The following is a 13,383-nucleotide window of genomic DNA, read 5'->3' as shown; positions in this document are numbered from 1 at the left end:
GCTACCCAGGCTTCTGAGGTAGCCTCTGTGAAGGAGGAGAAACAGTCATGCAGATGAGAGCAAAGAGTGTAGACGTTTCCCCCAAGCCAAATGCGGTCCTGCAGGCCAATTCTGCCAGCCTTTGACAGAAAAGGACAGGCTGCTAGTGTGCACGCTCACTTGTCCTGGCAAGTCCAAAGCCTTCTCGCATCTATTCCACTTCCCTAGCACCTTCACTTATTTGGCAGGGGGTGGCGGTGGAGGGACAGTCATAATTGGACCTATCAAGAAAGAATAATGTGCTTTATTGTGGGGCCACCTGAACAGAAGTCCACAGGGAGACTGGAGGGCAGTGAAAGCCCTTCACCTTGGAAAAGCAGGCCAGGGTTTATGTGCTGCTGAAACTGCTCAGAGGAGAACACCTAACCTTGCAGGGCCTTTGATATCTGTCAGCAGTTTCCCCCAGGTAGATGGATTTAGGGAACAGTTCCTCAGGGAGGAACACTGGAGGCTTGAACTAAATGGAGGTCAGAATTGTGCCTCACACTCCTCGGCAAAGACATACAGCCTGGTGGGGTGTCTGCTTCCATGAGGACACAGACATTGCGCCCAGGTTGCCCAACAGAAACATGTGCAAACACGGCCGGTCACCTCACAACCTTATCAATGAACTTCACACAGGCCCATTACTTAAAAAAATTTAAGGTAGTATTAACCACAGGCAGAAAACCACCCACGTAGTATGAAGTCTTCCACCACCCCTGACTCTTACCTTGGGTGCCCTTCCAAAGGAACTCTGCATTTACCAGCCTCTCTACTTTTCTTCTTCTAATACATATGGCAGCTCCCCATTTTGTACATTCCATATATCCTGGAATCATTGCACATCAGCACACAGAAAGCTACCACATTCTTTAAATGGCTGTATGGCAGTTCACTGTGGTCTATCACATATGATCTGGGAATCTCAACTGCTGGGGCCCCTTCACTTTTTATCAGTATTTGAAGCAAGGCAGAAAACACACACACACACACACACCCCTCAGTCTGAAGGCCTCAGAGAGCTTCTGCTCTCATCTGTCTTGGTCTAAATATTAACTCCCTCCTGAGTCAGGTGAAGTTACACACCAGTTTTTCTAGGAGACAGGTTCAGGTTATTGGTCCTAACCTCAAAAGCATTCATTCAGGAGGGAGAAGAAAGACATCTTCCTCTAAGAGACATGGAATAATAAAGGGGAGAGAGGGCTTGGCTCTAGCCTCCAAATTTCCAAACTCCTGCTGGACCCACTCTTCCCAGATTCCCTCTCCTTTCACAGAAGTGCATGTCTATAAGTAGCTTGCACTATCTACAAATTAGAGACAATATAACAAGTGAAAAGATTGACTTAGTAATTAAAAGTTTCTTCCACAATTAAAGGTCCTGGCCCAGATGGCTTCACTGGTAAATTCTATCAAACATTTAGGGAAGAATTAATAGCAATTCTTCAAAAACTATTCCAAGAAATAAAAAAAGAGGCAACACTTCATAATTAATTCTATGAAACCCATATTACCCTGATACCAAAATCAGACAAAGGCACTAGAAAAAAAGAAAGCCATTAAGTCAATATCCCTGATGCATAGCCACAAAAATCCTCAACAAAAATACAGGCAAACTGAACACAGCAACATACAAAAAGGACTACACACAATAACCAAGTGGGATTGAACCCCAAAATGCAAGGTTGGTGTAATATAAGAAAGTCAGTGTAATATTGATATAGTATTATCAATAAAATAAAGGTTTAAAAAAACACATATCATCTCAATATACACAGAAAAAGCATTCGACAAAATCCAGTACTCTTTCATGATAAAAACACTTGAATCAGGAATAGACAGGAACTTCCTCAATCTGTTAAAGGGCATCTACAAAAAACCTGTAGCTAACATCATACGTGATGGTAAAGACTGGATTATTTCCCTCTAAGATCAGGAACAAGACAGAGATTCCCACTCTTACCACTTCTATTCAACACTGTACTTCATGAACCTTAAAAACATTACACTAACTGAAAGAAGCCAGTTATAAAAGGCCATATGTGATGCCATTTACATGGAACCTCCAGAAAGGCAAATCTATGTAGATAGATAGATCAGAGGTTGCTGAGGGCAGGGGTGGTTAGGGGGGAATGGGGAATGACTGGTATGAGTTTGCTTTTTGGGGTGATGAAAATGTTCTAGGGTTCATTGTGGTGAGGGTTTCACAACTGTGAATAACACGGTATGTGAATTATATCTCAATAAAGATGTTAAAAAGAAAGAAAGAAGGCAAAAGAGAGGAACCTGGCAGAGAGGCAAAGCGTATGAAGCAAGGCCAAGGCCCTGGATTCCTTGTTACCACCTCCTCAGGGTAAACAGCCCCGCCTGGGAGAAGACTGACTCATAATGGCCAGACATCACAGCATATTACAGGTCTACATGTCCTGGACAATCACCTAGTCCAACATGTTCATTTTCTACAAATGAGAAAAGGATCCTCGAGACTGCTCAAGGTCATGGGGCAAGACAGTGACAATGGGCACACTGTAACATTTCCCAAACTCCTGAGTCATCCATAACACCGTCAGAACTTTTAATGTATCTGTGTACCACCTGTACTATTATCTACCTGTGTTTCCCCCCTAAAATCGACTCACTTTTAAAACCTAAACAAACTTAATTTAAATGGAAAAACTCCCTATCAAAACACGAAATAGGGAAAATCAGTGTTGCTTACTGTAGAGAAGATAATTTGATAGCTTCAAAATAACTGAATGAAAACAAAATATTTTAAATCTCCAACAAATACTGTCGCTTACCTGACACTGTTAAAAGTGAAATGAATAAGGGTAAAGAGCTGTTAAAGGGTTAAAGAGTAAGTCATATCAAACTGACAAAACCAGCAAGACTGAGTCAGAGATCTGAAGAGGGAAGAGAGTCCTCACTCATGTTATTGAATGCCCTGTCCAATTACCACTTAAATCTGCTGGCTTTGGCAAATCAGGGCATCGTGGTTAATTCTGCAGCTGGGAAAGCCTTGTTCTTATTTGCCTCTGCCCCTTACTAGTTGTGACCCTGGGCAACCTGTACAATCACAACTTCTAAGCCTGTTTCCTCATCTGTAAACAGGAAATAGTGCACCTACTCCGGGTGCTCTCCGCTGCTGCACGTTATTACTCGCGTCCTGGAATACAGTACAGCTATTCCCACCCAGGTCCTCGTCCCTTTATCAGAAAACAGGACCAGCCACAGAGCCTGTAGCTAACAGCAAGTACCAGTAGGTGGCACCATGACTCCTGGTTTAAGAAAGAGCTGGGCCAGTTCCCTCCAATGCCTCAGGTCCAGCTGACGTCTGGTGTGTAGAAATATACCCAAACCTGAAAGGGACTTAGGCTGGAAACAGGGAAAAGACTGAAAAGGTTTGGAGCCATGACCTTTTATTAACCAGAACTGGCATTTATTTAAAAATAAATGTGCAAACCTAAACTGTTTAAATGAAGAATGACTAAAAGGTACACTTAATTTGGGAAGGAGTGCAATTTAGGCAGCTGGGAGTGGAGACCCTAAAGCAGGAAAGGGAGACAGACCCAATTGCTACTCTAAGATCAACACACCTCCCTGAGCGTGTGTAATCAAGGTCTGGCAAAATGAGTTAAAGCGGGGCAGGTGAGGAGAAAGCATAACCACCCACAGAAAGGTTTAGAGAGCAGGAGGTGAACAACCTTCCAGCCGGGGGCAGGGTTTTCTTCCCTAGCCCTGCCCGATGGAGAACTAGACTTATTAGCTCTGCTGTGGCCAAGAAACAGTCTTTCTTAACAATGAAAGAGCCTCGGTCACAGTTTTCAAGCCTGGGACAAAGCCACAAAGGGCTCATTCTTGAGTCCAGTCTGGTCTTTATTTCTGGATGCTCGGCCCCATTCTGTGTGGAGCCACCACAGTCTTAGCACTCAGGCCCCAGCGCCATCCCAGGAAGCTCTCAGCCCCCTTCAAAGGGTTTTCAAATGCTAATGATGCCTCCGTCAGAGGCCCAGCTGTTCAGCCCAGTGGTTAGAGGAGCTCCCCCCTCTCCCTTCCTCTCTGGCTTCCTGAAGAATCCTAACCAAGAAATTAAGATGTAAATCTGTGGGACCCCAACTCAAACCACATAGCAGAGGGGCCTCTGGGGTCCGAAGGCAAGCCATTTCAAGTGAGGCCATTTTCTCCTTCCTCTGAGCTCTGCCTCCAAGTACCATGAATAACCTCCCTCGCTGCTGCCTGTTTGGTAAATTCACCAGAGGGGAAATACCACTTCAGAGTGGTAAAAGGGTCCAGAAACTGCTAGGTACAGTTCCGCATTTGCTTAGTTGACAGAAAGGTCTTGTTACTCTATCTCTCTTTCCCCTTAACAAACAACTCCCTGGCAAGAACTCTTTAAAAAGTTGGGGGTGGGGGTTATGGGTGTACAGATTCTAACTGGCCCCTAAACTGACCTTACCCCCATCTCCCAAACATCCGGCCTTAGTCACGGTGGTCTAAAGTTGGACTATGCCAGATATAATAAGTTAGTAAAATCTAGGGAAATGGGTTGCAGAAGAAAACAGCTATTGTTTGCAAAATAATTAGTGCTGCCTTTGAAATAATGAGAAACAAATACATTCTTGAAGAATTCTTAATTCATCCCAACTCTGGACAATGACTGTCTCCGTTCTATGTAAAAGTCCAGTCCCAGTGATGTTCTACACAGCAGCTCAAAAAGCAATGCTCCCCACCCCCACTGCCCATTCCCTACCCCAGTGCTCAAAATTAATATGCTTGGTCCAAGGAGAACAGGTTAATGTTGTCTTCTGGAGTCCAAAAGAGTAGATTTCTCATGGCTGAAGCTGGGAGCCCGGGAGTAAAAGCCCCTTTGAGTGTTCTGAGGTATTATATGCTTCTGAGGACAGAGGGCAGGGGCAGGAATTCTAGCTGAATTGTGTCAGGTATCAAATAAGTGGCTGGTCTGCAAGAGGTGTTTCAGAAAGGCCAGGAAAACAGGAGGTGGCCCAAAGTAGGCTGGCAGATTAGAGTTTGTCAACTTTGAGGTCAAACTTCTGACCAATGGGATGGCCATCATGGTCTCTCAAGAAACAGTCTCCTTCTTCCTTGCCTTCTTGGTACTCACAAATTACAATGACAACCAGGGCCCAAGTGTCCTATATGAAGACAGAGCTGGTTCCTAGGAGGGCTTAGCAGTACTCTAAAACGCCAGATATGCCTGAGACACCCTCAGCAATACAAACTGCTGATAGGGAAGGTCACATAGCCTGCCCTCCTGTCTCCAAAAAGTTCCAGGATGAAACCAACACACATGGGGAGAATCTGGCAACTGCCTAACCCCACCCTCCTAACCCCACCCCACTGTGGGCTGCTTGGTGGACCTGGGCCCAGAGAAGGCTTCCTCTAAGATTGGAAGAGAACCCCTTAAAGTCAACTGAAGGCCCACAAACTAAAATACATTTATGGGAGCAGAAACACAAGTCTGCACAGGCACAGGCAGCCTCATGTCCCCAAAGTGAGACAAGGAGACAACCTGGAGGTTTTGCCAAATGAACCAGCTCTGGCCTAGGCATGGAGGAGGTCAAGTTCAAAGTCAGATCCCTCACATAATCCTATTCTAATTTCTAAAGCCCACACACAGGCTTTCTCCTTGCTCTAAGCCAAGCTGGGAGGAAGGGAGTAAGGATGTGTGTGCCTAATCTATTTGTTTCTTAGTATATTTCCAGAAATGAGGTGATAGGATGTAATGACATTTCTGAAGTCCTTAACACAACCATGAGATACTAGGCTCATGGGGGGGAGGGGGGGCAGGCCCAACCCCAGGCACTACAAAGGGCACTGCCCTCAATGCCTTTAGCACCCTAAGACCCAGAGCCTGCTCCAGGCCTCTACCTCTACCTGACAGTACCCACCAAAGGCTGACCACAGACCCTCTTCTTGCTGGGGAAGATCAGCACTCATCTTTTCCTGGTAACACTGACTCTCCTCTCTCCAGGGATCCAAATAAAGCTTTGAGTGAGTGCTTCCCTGCCTACCCACCCCTCCTCCCCATCCCATCCCCAAGCCAAGGCTAAGAGCTCACTTCAGAGCCTTGCAGCAGTGGTGAGGTGAGGCCTGCCCTAGAAACTCTGATAGCAGTTAAGAGCAGTGATATATGCACATCACATGTGAACAAAAAATAATTATGTCCGGGGTAATGCACCTTTAACATGTGAGTGCTGCAAGGATAGGATAAGAGTGGGATACTCTGGAGCTTAAAGGCTTCAACTGTACAAACCAATGGAATTTGGCACCCCTGCTCCTCTCCACACACATGCACAGCAGACAAGATGCTTGTAGGGAAGGAGATCCTAGGAGCATAACTACACAACAGCCCCACTGCAGGGTTTCAAGTCAAACTCCTCCTAAGAAAGGCCAACAGAGGAGCCCTTCTTTAAGAAAGAAAAAAAATAACAATAAAACAAACCATGCATGGGAGAGGGAGAGAAACAGATTCTCTGTACGTGCTATGAGCTTTTGTGGCTAGCGGCAAAGATCTTCAGAGCTGGATGGTGGCCAATTATAAAGTTTTTCCAACTGGTCAAGTGGTGGAAGCAAGAACTAACATCCTCCCACCTTTTTAAGCTTCTGAATGCAGTTTTGTGACTTGAAAAGTTAATTTGAATGTTTGGTTAGAGACCCTCCCTCAACTAATTCTGTCTGATATTAATTTGGCTAAATGTGGTTGCAAGACACTGTGAGGGAAATGGATGTGCTATACCACTTGATTAAATAAGAAAGAGAGGAGACATGTTTGTTCTTACAAAACTAAAAGGAAACATAAAGGATATTCCTTCTAGGTTTTGCCTAGAATCAAAGGAATCACCAAGGATTAGAAAGCTAGTCAGAGGAGACTCAAAATTGTTTCCCTATGTATTTTCTCAAAACCTCTGGCTCTCCAGCTTCCTTCCTCTCCCTCAAAGGCACAATCAAAAAGGCAAATAGTGAAGTATAAGGAAAATCCCTTTTATAAGCAGAGAAACTCAGCAAACTGAAATACAGTTACAGCAAGGGAGGTAGGAGGCTGCTGCAGCCCCAGGGAGCCTCAACCAAAAGTGAGTCTCTGGGGGCTGCAGACTTTTCAAAACTGGCTCACTACTCGGCAATGGTGTGCTTTCCCCAGGAGTGGACCATCACTCCCAGACACTCACCTTGTGTCCACACACACACAGGGCCATGGCAGGACAACCTCACTGTTATGGAGGTGAGGGTGAGTACCTCAATGGAAAACAGCTCAGCAGGGGTTTACCCACCACAGCTTGTAGCTGTCACCAGTCAAATCCTATTCATTCATCCACTATGTGCCATGCCCTTCTGTAAGGAACACAGGTCCTTGCTCACCACTTCAAGAGAGCCTTGCACACTAAGCTGGCAGGTGCTTTCACTTTTCTTTTAAAGCAGCTCCATCTGTTTAGACACTTGTCAGTATGGGGAGGAAGAGTCTTCTGCCCAGAGGCTTGTAACTGGGCCAAACCCGCCCTTGCTGCTCTCACTTTCCTTAACCGGCACAGAGGGCCACCACCTACTCACAGGTCAGATCCCAAGCCCCTTTGTTCTTAAAGTCAAAGTGACTGAAGGGGTTTTAAACCTGTAGTTAGTTCCCTTATACATTTCACTACCACCCCTTCCGGCCCCAAATGTCAGGAGATCCTTTGAAGCTTTAAAATCAAGCATATGCTTCTACTCCTTTCATCTTTTTCCTGAAGAGACTAGTTAAAAATCTACAATGAAAATCCATGTAGTTGCCAGACACATGTAAACTAGCACAGTCACTTTGGAGGGCCACATGGCAGACTCTATTAACATAAAAGATACATTCCCTTTGACCTACTCATTCGACTTAATGTCCAGTCTAGAGCAAAATACATAGGCAAGGAGGAATGAAAAAGGAGCTCACAGCATCTGGGCACTGTTGGCAAAAGTGGGAAAATGGAAACAACCTGAATGTGCACCCCAGAAGTATGGTTAAATTATGGCTTATCCATACTACAAAATCATAGGTAGCAGCAAAAAGCATTAGATAAATCTTCATATATTGACATGAAAAGATCTCTAAGACATACTGCAGGGGAGGTAGGAGGCTGGTAGGCTGCTGGAACTAATTTTAAATATCCAATTGGGAAGAGTGGTACAGTGTCACTTACATTAGAGAAGGGAAAAAGAACCCAAACATTTCTACAGGTACCTAGAAGAAGGCGAATACACAGAAGAGCAGCCTGGACAGTTGCAAGAACCCACACTGAAGGATGAAGTGGTTCCCTCAGGAAACGGCCTGGTACTGGGTTGAATGGCATGGAGAACTTTATCTGTGGAGTTTGAATTTTTAACGTCAAAAATGTATTTACGTATTACTTGTATACTTAAAAAATTAGGAGAACCCCTCCTTGATATCTCTGAAGGGCAGCAGATATCCCTTTAGCAGCTCCCACAGCCATCACACTGGTCACTACACCATTCACTCTGAGAGCAGTGGTATAGACCTGAACGGGCCAAGTATCTAGGGGACCATTCTTGGCTCACATCTAAAATGTCACCAGTGGAAATTCCACCAGCTTAGCTTTTAAGTTCTTTTTCTGAAAAATATTTTTTATTGATTTCAGAGAGAGGAAGGAAGAGAGAGAGATAGAAACATCAATGATGAGAGAGTAATTGATTGGCTGCCTCCTGCACACTCCCTACTGGAGACTGAGCACACAACCCAGGCATGTGCCCTGACCAGAAATCGAACTGTGACCTCCTGGTTCATAGGTTGATGCTCAACCACCGAGCCACGCCAACTGGGCAGCCTTTAAGTACTTGACAAACGCCCCACCTTCTCCTAAATTAACCAGACTAATGATCTGGTCCTCTTGCCACAGACTTCAAACTTTTTCCGTTTCTTTATTTTTCTTCTCTTGGTGGTTATGGTCAGTTACATAAAAACAATCCCCTTTCTCTCCCTTGCAATTTTTGTTTAGTCCTATTTCTGTATACCGTATACTGTTTCTGACTAGCACTTGGAGCATTTTTACTGCTTTGCAGCTCAGGGTTAACACTGCTCTTACAACATCTAAAATCTAAGCTCAAAATGGTAAATACATCTATAGACCAACAACCGGACAGGCCAGGTGAAGATACTGCACCTATCTGCTATTCCCATTTGTTGGGGGGAGGGGGTAGAGCTGATGCACTTTTGCTGAGGAGCAAAGCTGCAATTGTATCTATGAACATTCCCAAGTCAAAGAACTTCAGCACAGCCCTCATTCTGCCTAAATTCCAAAGAGGAAGGGCATCTTGCCCCACAGAAGTCTGGTATCAGGAGGGACACACTGCCCTAGGGTAAACTTTCCTGCTTTGTTGTTGTTTTGCATTTGTTTGGGGAGTGGACAAAATTGTGTTCTTGGCACTGTTAGGCTAGAGAGGTGCAGACAAAACAAGCATCTTTGTTTTTCCTTCAGGAGAGTGGATGAGGTGGCTAGAATGTGGCTCTAAACTTTTCAGGAGAAGAACCTGACTCTGCCCTGGCTCTATGTACATAAAGCATTTGGTTTCCAATTAACATGAAGAGAAACTTTCTGGAGCCAGTAAGGAGTTAAGTAGATCAAAAAATAAATTCTTCGCTCAAATGCTGTCCTCATTACAGAAAACATGTCTAGCTTCATCTAGACTACAAGTTCAAATATAACCAAGAGTGGAACTGGGCAGGCCTGGTATGGAGCTCAAAGTTTCCCCCCAGAATTCTCAGGAAGAAGCCACTGCTAAGCCAGCCACTGATTCAATCTGGCAGCAGAGAAAACTGGATGAATCAAACCAAACCAACAAATCCCCATCCCTCATCCCCACCACACTGGAAGAGTCTGAGGGGGAAGGAAAGCACATGCTTTGGCCCAGCCAGTGTGGCTCAGTGGTTCAGTGTCGACCTATGAACCAGGAGGTCACGGTTCCCTCAGGCACATGCCCGGGTTGTAGGCTGGATCCCCTGCAGGGGGCGTGCAAGAGACAGCCGATCAGTGACTCTCATCATTGATGTTTCAATCTCTCTCTGAAATCAATAAAAACGAAAGAAAGAAAGAAAGAGAGAAAGAGAGAAAGAGAGAAAGAGAGAAAGAGAGAAAGAGAGAAAGAGAGAAAGAGAGAAAGAGAGAAAGAGAGAAAGAGAGAAAGAAAGAAAGAAAGAAAGAAAGAAAGAAAGAAAGAAAGAAAGAAAGAAAGAAAGAAAGAAAGAAAGAAAGAAAGAAAGAAAGAAAGAACATGGTATGGAGGGGCATGAGCACCAGAGAACCTGGTTTCCAAAGAACTCTTTTTCCACTAGGCCTTGGCCAGTCCACCATAGAGCACTGTACTTCAAACTTCTCCAAAGTACGTTTTTTAAAAATCCTTTTTTTGTTCCTGGTCTGAAGTTTAGGCCTCAGAAAGAAACAAACAAAACAAATAACTTGTTACTGGTGACTTTTAAACCAAAGTAAAGAAAATACAATGAACTCCCATATACCCATCACTTGCCTTCAATAACCATCAACTCATGGACAATCCTGAGTCATCTATAACCACCACCACACAACTTCCCAAATAGTCACTCCAAATATACATATTGTGTTCACCCTCAAGTCCAAGGTAAAAACAGACCCTCAAGTGAAAAGTCTTCACATAATGGCACTTCTCTCTGCTTTATTCTCTGATGTACTTTCCTTTGCTGTATGACTTTAAAACAAGTCATTTAACTCCTCTGCACCTGTTCTTTGTGTATAAAAACATGATGATGTGATGATGCTACTGTCTACCTTGAAGGGTAGTTTTAGAATCAAATAAAAGAATTAAAATATGTAAAAATGACTTTGTGTGCTGAAAATACTATACAAATTAAGCAACTGTTATTTGAAAGATTCTACCACTGGAAAGCACAGTCGCTCTTCATAGGAAAGAATGAAGGCAGAAGGGCGCAGTGGGAGGTAAGACACACAAAGTCCATCCACAGTGGCAGAGTAGACAGCTTCCACAGGGAGCCAGGATTCTAATTTTTTACTTAGGAAACTAACCCCACCTCTTCCTGCCTTAATTTACATCAAGAAACACATCGATAGTATTAATGGGTGTTCTCAAAGATCTCCCACCTGAGTCAGACCTGGAAGGGCCTGGGAGAGAGAGCAACAAGAAGGGGAAGGAGGCAAGCTGTTTGCAGGAAGCCAGACTGGAACCCAGCAGAAGGGTTCTGGTAAGCATGCTGGATTCGAAGAAAAATGACCATGTATTAGGTGGCCTCTGGGTTCAGTGGGCTGAGCTCCTAGATCACCAACCCCACACCTAGCACTTAAAGCCCCTCTACAAAGGCCTGGGCTAGCAGCTGCCCAGACTTTACTAGACCAACCTCAGAGGTAGGGAGTATACTGTCTCATGAGGCCTAGCCATGTTAAGAAGTGCTTCCACATCCCAAAGAACAGTTAACAGCTTTCTAGTTCTCTGCTGGGTAACAAAGAAAAAGTCAAATCCCTCTTCCATATGGCAAGACCTCAAATATTTTTAAAACACCTGTTGTGCGTCATAGTTTACCACTCCTCACACCTCATCCCAAAGTCTTTTCTTCTTCAGACGAAAATGTTTCCAGTTTCCCCCATTTTAAAACCATTCCTTCCAGACTACAGTTTAAAGAACTTTTGCCAGTCTGAAAGCCACTTTTCTCTGGACATGCCCTGAGCTGTCAATGCTCCTCAGAATGTGGCACCCGGGAGGGGCTGTTGGGTTGGAGATGGAACATGAAGCAGACACTTACTTCTGAGTATATGCGTAAAGACCAAACCCCCAGCTGTCTATGTGTCTGCCCATGTACTTCCAAAGTTCCTATCTGATCAGACACAGGAAGGGGTTTAGAGATAACCAATTTTGGGTGATATGGTTATAAGAAGAAACAGCAGTAAGTTATGAGTAATAACATTTTGGTGTTTAGGCAAGACTCCTTGCCAGGACACTTCCTGTTTAGAGGGATGGAGTAGGGGCTGAATTGTGAGGGTAAGCTTGGAAGTGCATTTTGCTGGGCTTTCTGAGAACCATGCAGTCGACTTAGCTGATAGCCCTCCAGTCTCAAAGAACTTCCTCAACATTGGAGTAAACCCAGTCTTAAATTTACCCAAAGCTAGAAGATTCCTGTGACTCATTCTGTGGACTTCAAAGGCTACACAGTGCTTCCTCAGTGCCTGGGCTGCAAATGGCCACTACATGTGACAGCACTGTGGCTGTCATGGCCAGGGGCTGCCTCTGGAATCCCCCTCATGTAGGAGAACTGGGCATATATACCAAACTGCAAAAGATACAGACCTTGTGATCCTGCAATCCCACTCTAGAAATTTATTCTGAGATCACTGAACCTGGTTGCCAAGATGTACATACATGGAATTCCTTAGAGTGTTGTTCAAATTGGGGAAAACTGGAAACAATCTGAAAGCTCATCAAGAAGGGCCTGTTTATCCTGGGAGGTCTGTTATCTTGCTATCTGTAGCACTGATATAATAAGAAATATGTATTTTGGTCTTAACCCCCAGCTCCTGGCCAGAGCTCCCAAAACCTTTGTAATTTCCTAAATGATAATGGTGCTAGGAACATTTTTTGTTCTTGGTCTTTGACCCTGGATCCTGACACAGAGCTTTTAAATCCCTTTGAATTTCCTGGATGATGGGGACATCTTTTGAGGAAACAGCTTCAGGATGGCTTCAGGATAGGGGCTGGTCACCAGGAAGACTAAGCCATAATTAGAAGTTGAAACATTCAGCCTCTCCCCATCCTCCAGGGAGGGGAGAGGGGCTGGAGACTGAGTTAATAATCAATCATGCTTAGGCAATGAAGAAGCCACCATAAGGATCCCTAAAGTATGGAGTTCAGAGTGTTTCTGGGTTGGTGAAGACAAGGTGTTGGGAAGGTGCACCTGTAGAAGACATGGAAACTCCACACCCCTCCCGACATACCTGACCCTATGCATCTCTTCCATCTGGTTGTTCCTGAGTTGTATCCTTTTATAGTAAACCAGTAATCTAGTAAGTAAACTGTCTGAGTTCTGTGAGCTGTTCTAACAAACTGTCAAACCTGAGGAGAACCCGCATTTATAGTTGGTTGGTCAGAAGTACAGGTGACAACTTGGGACTTGCAATTTGCTCCTGAAGTGCGGACAGTCTTGTGGGACTGAGCCTTGTGAAATCTGATGCTAACTTGAGGTAGATAGTACCATAACTGAATTAAATTGTAGAACACCCAGTTGATGTCTGCAAAGGATTGGAGAATTGCTAAGAATGGAAAAATCCATACCTCTGGTCACATAAGAGAGTAAAGTAGTAGAGGAACATAGTTCATTTTCCTTTCACCATC

The 13,383-nt window shown here is 44.4% G+C and overlaps 1 protein-coding gene across 2 annotated transcripts in view; it reads right to left on the bottom strand.

Moving 5' to 3' along the window:
- The window catches only part of SUFU (SUFU negative regulator of hedgehog signaling), an 88,093-nt gene that overhangs the window by 37,602 nt on the left and 37,108 nt on the right, over positions 1-13,383 (bottom strand). The window lies entirely within an intron of this gene.

This window comes from Miniopterus natalensis, chromosome 14 (genome assembly GCF_054644295.1).
Source record: "Miniopterus natalensis isolate mMinNat1 chromosome 14, mMinNat1.hap1, whole genome shotgun sequence".
Lineage (NCBI taxonomy): Eukaryota > Metazoa > Chordata > Mammalia > Chiroptera > Miniopteridae > Miniopterus > Miniopterus natalensis.
Note: the sequence above shows the minus strand (reverse complement) of the source record. Positions and strands in the feature narration are given on the sequence as shown.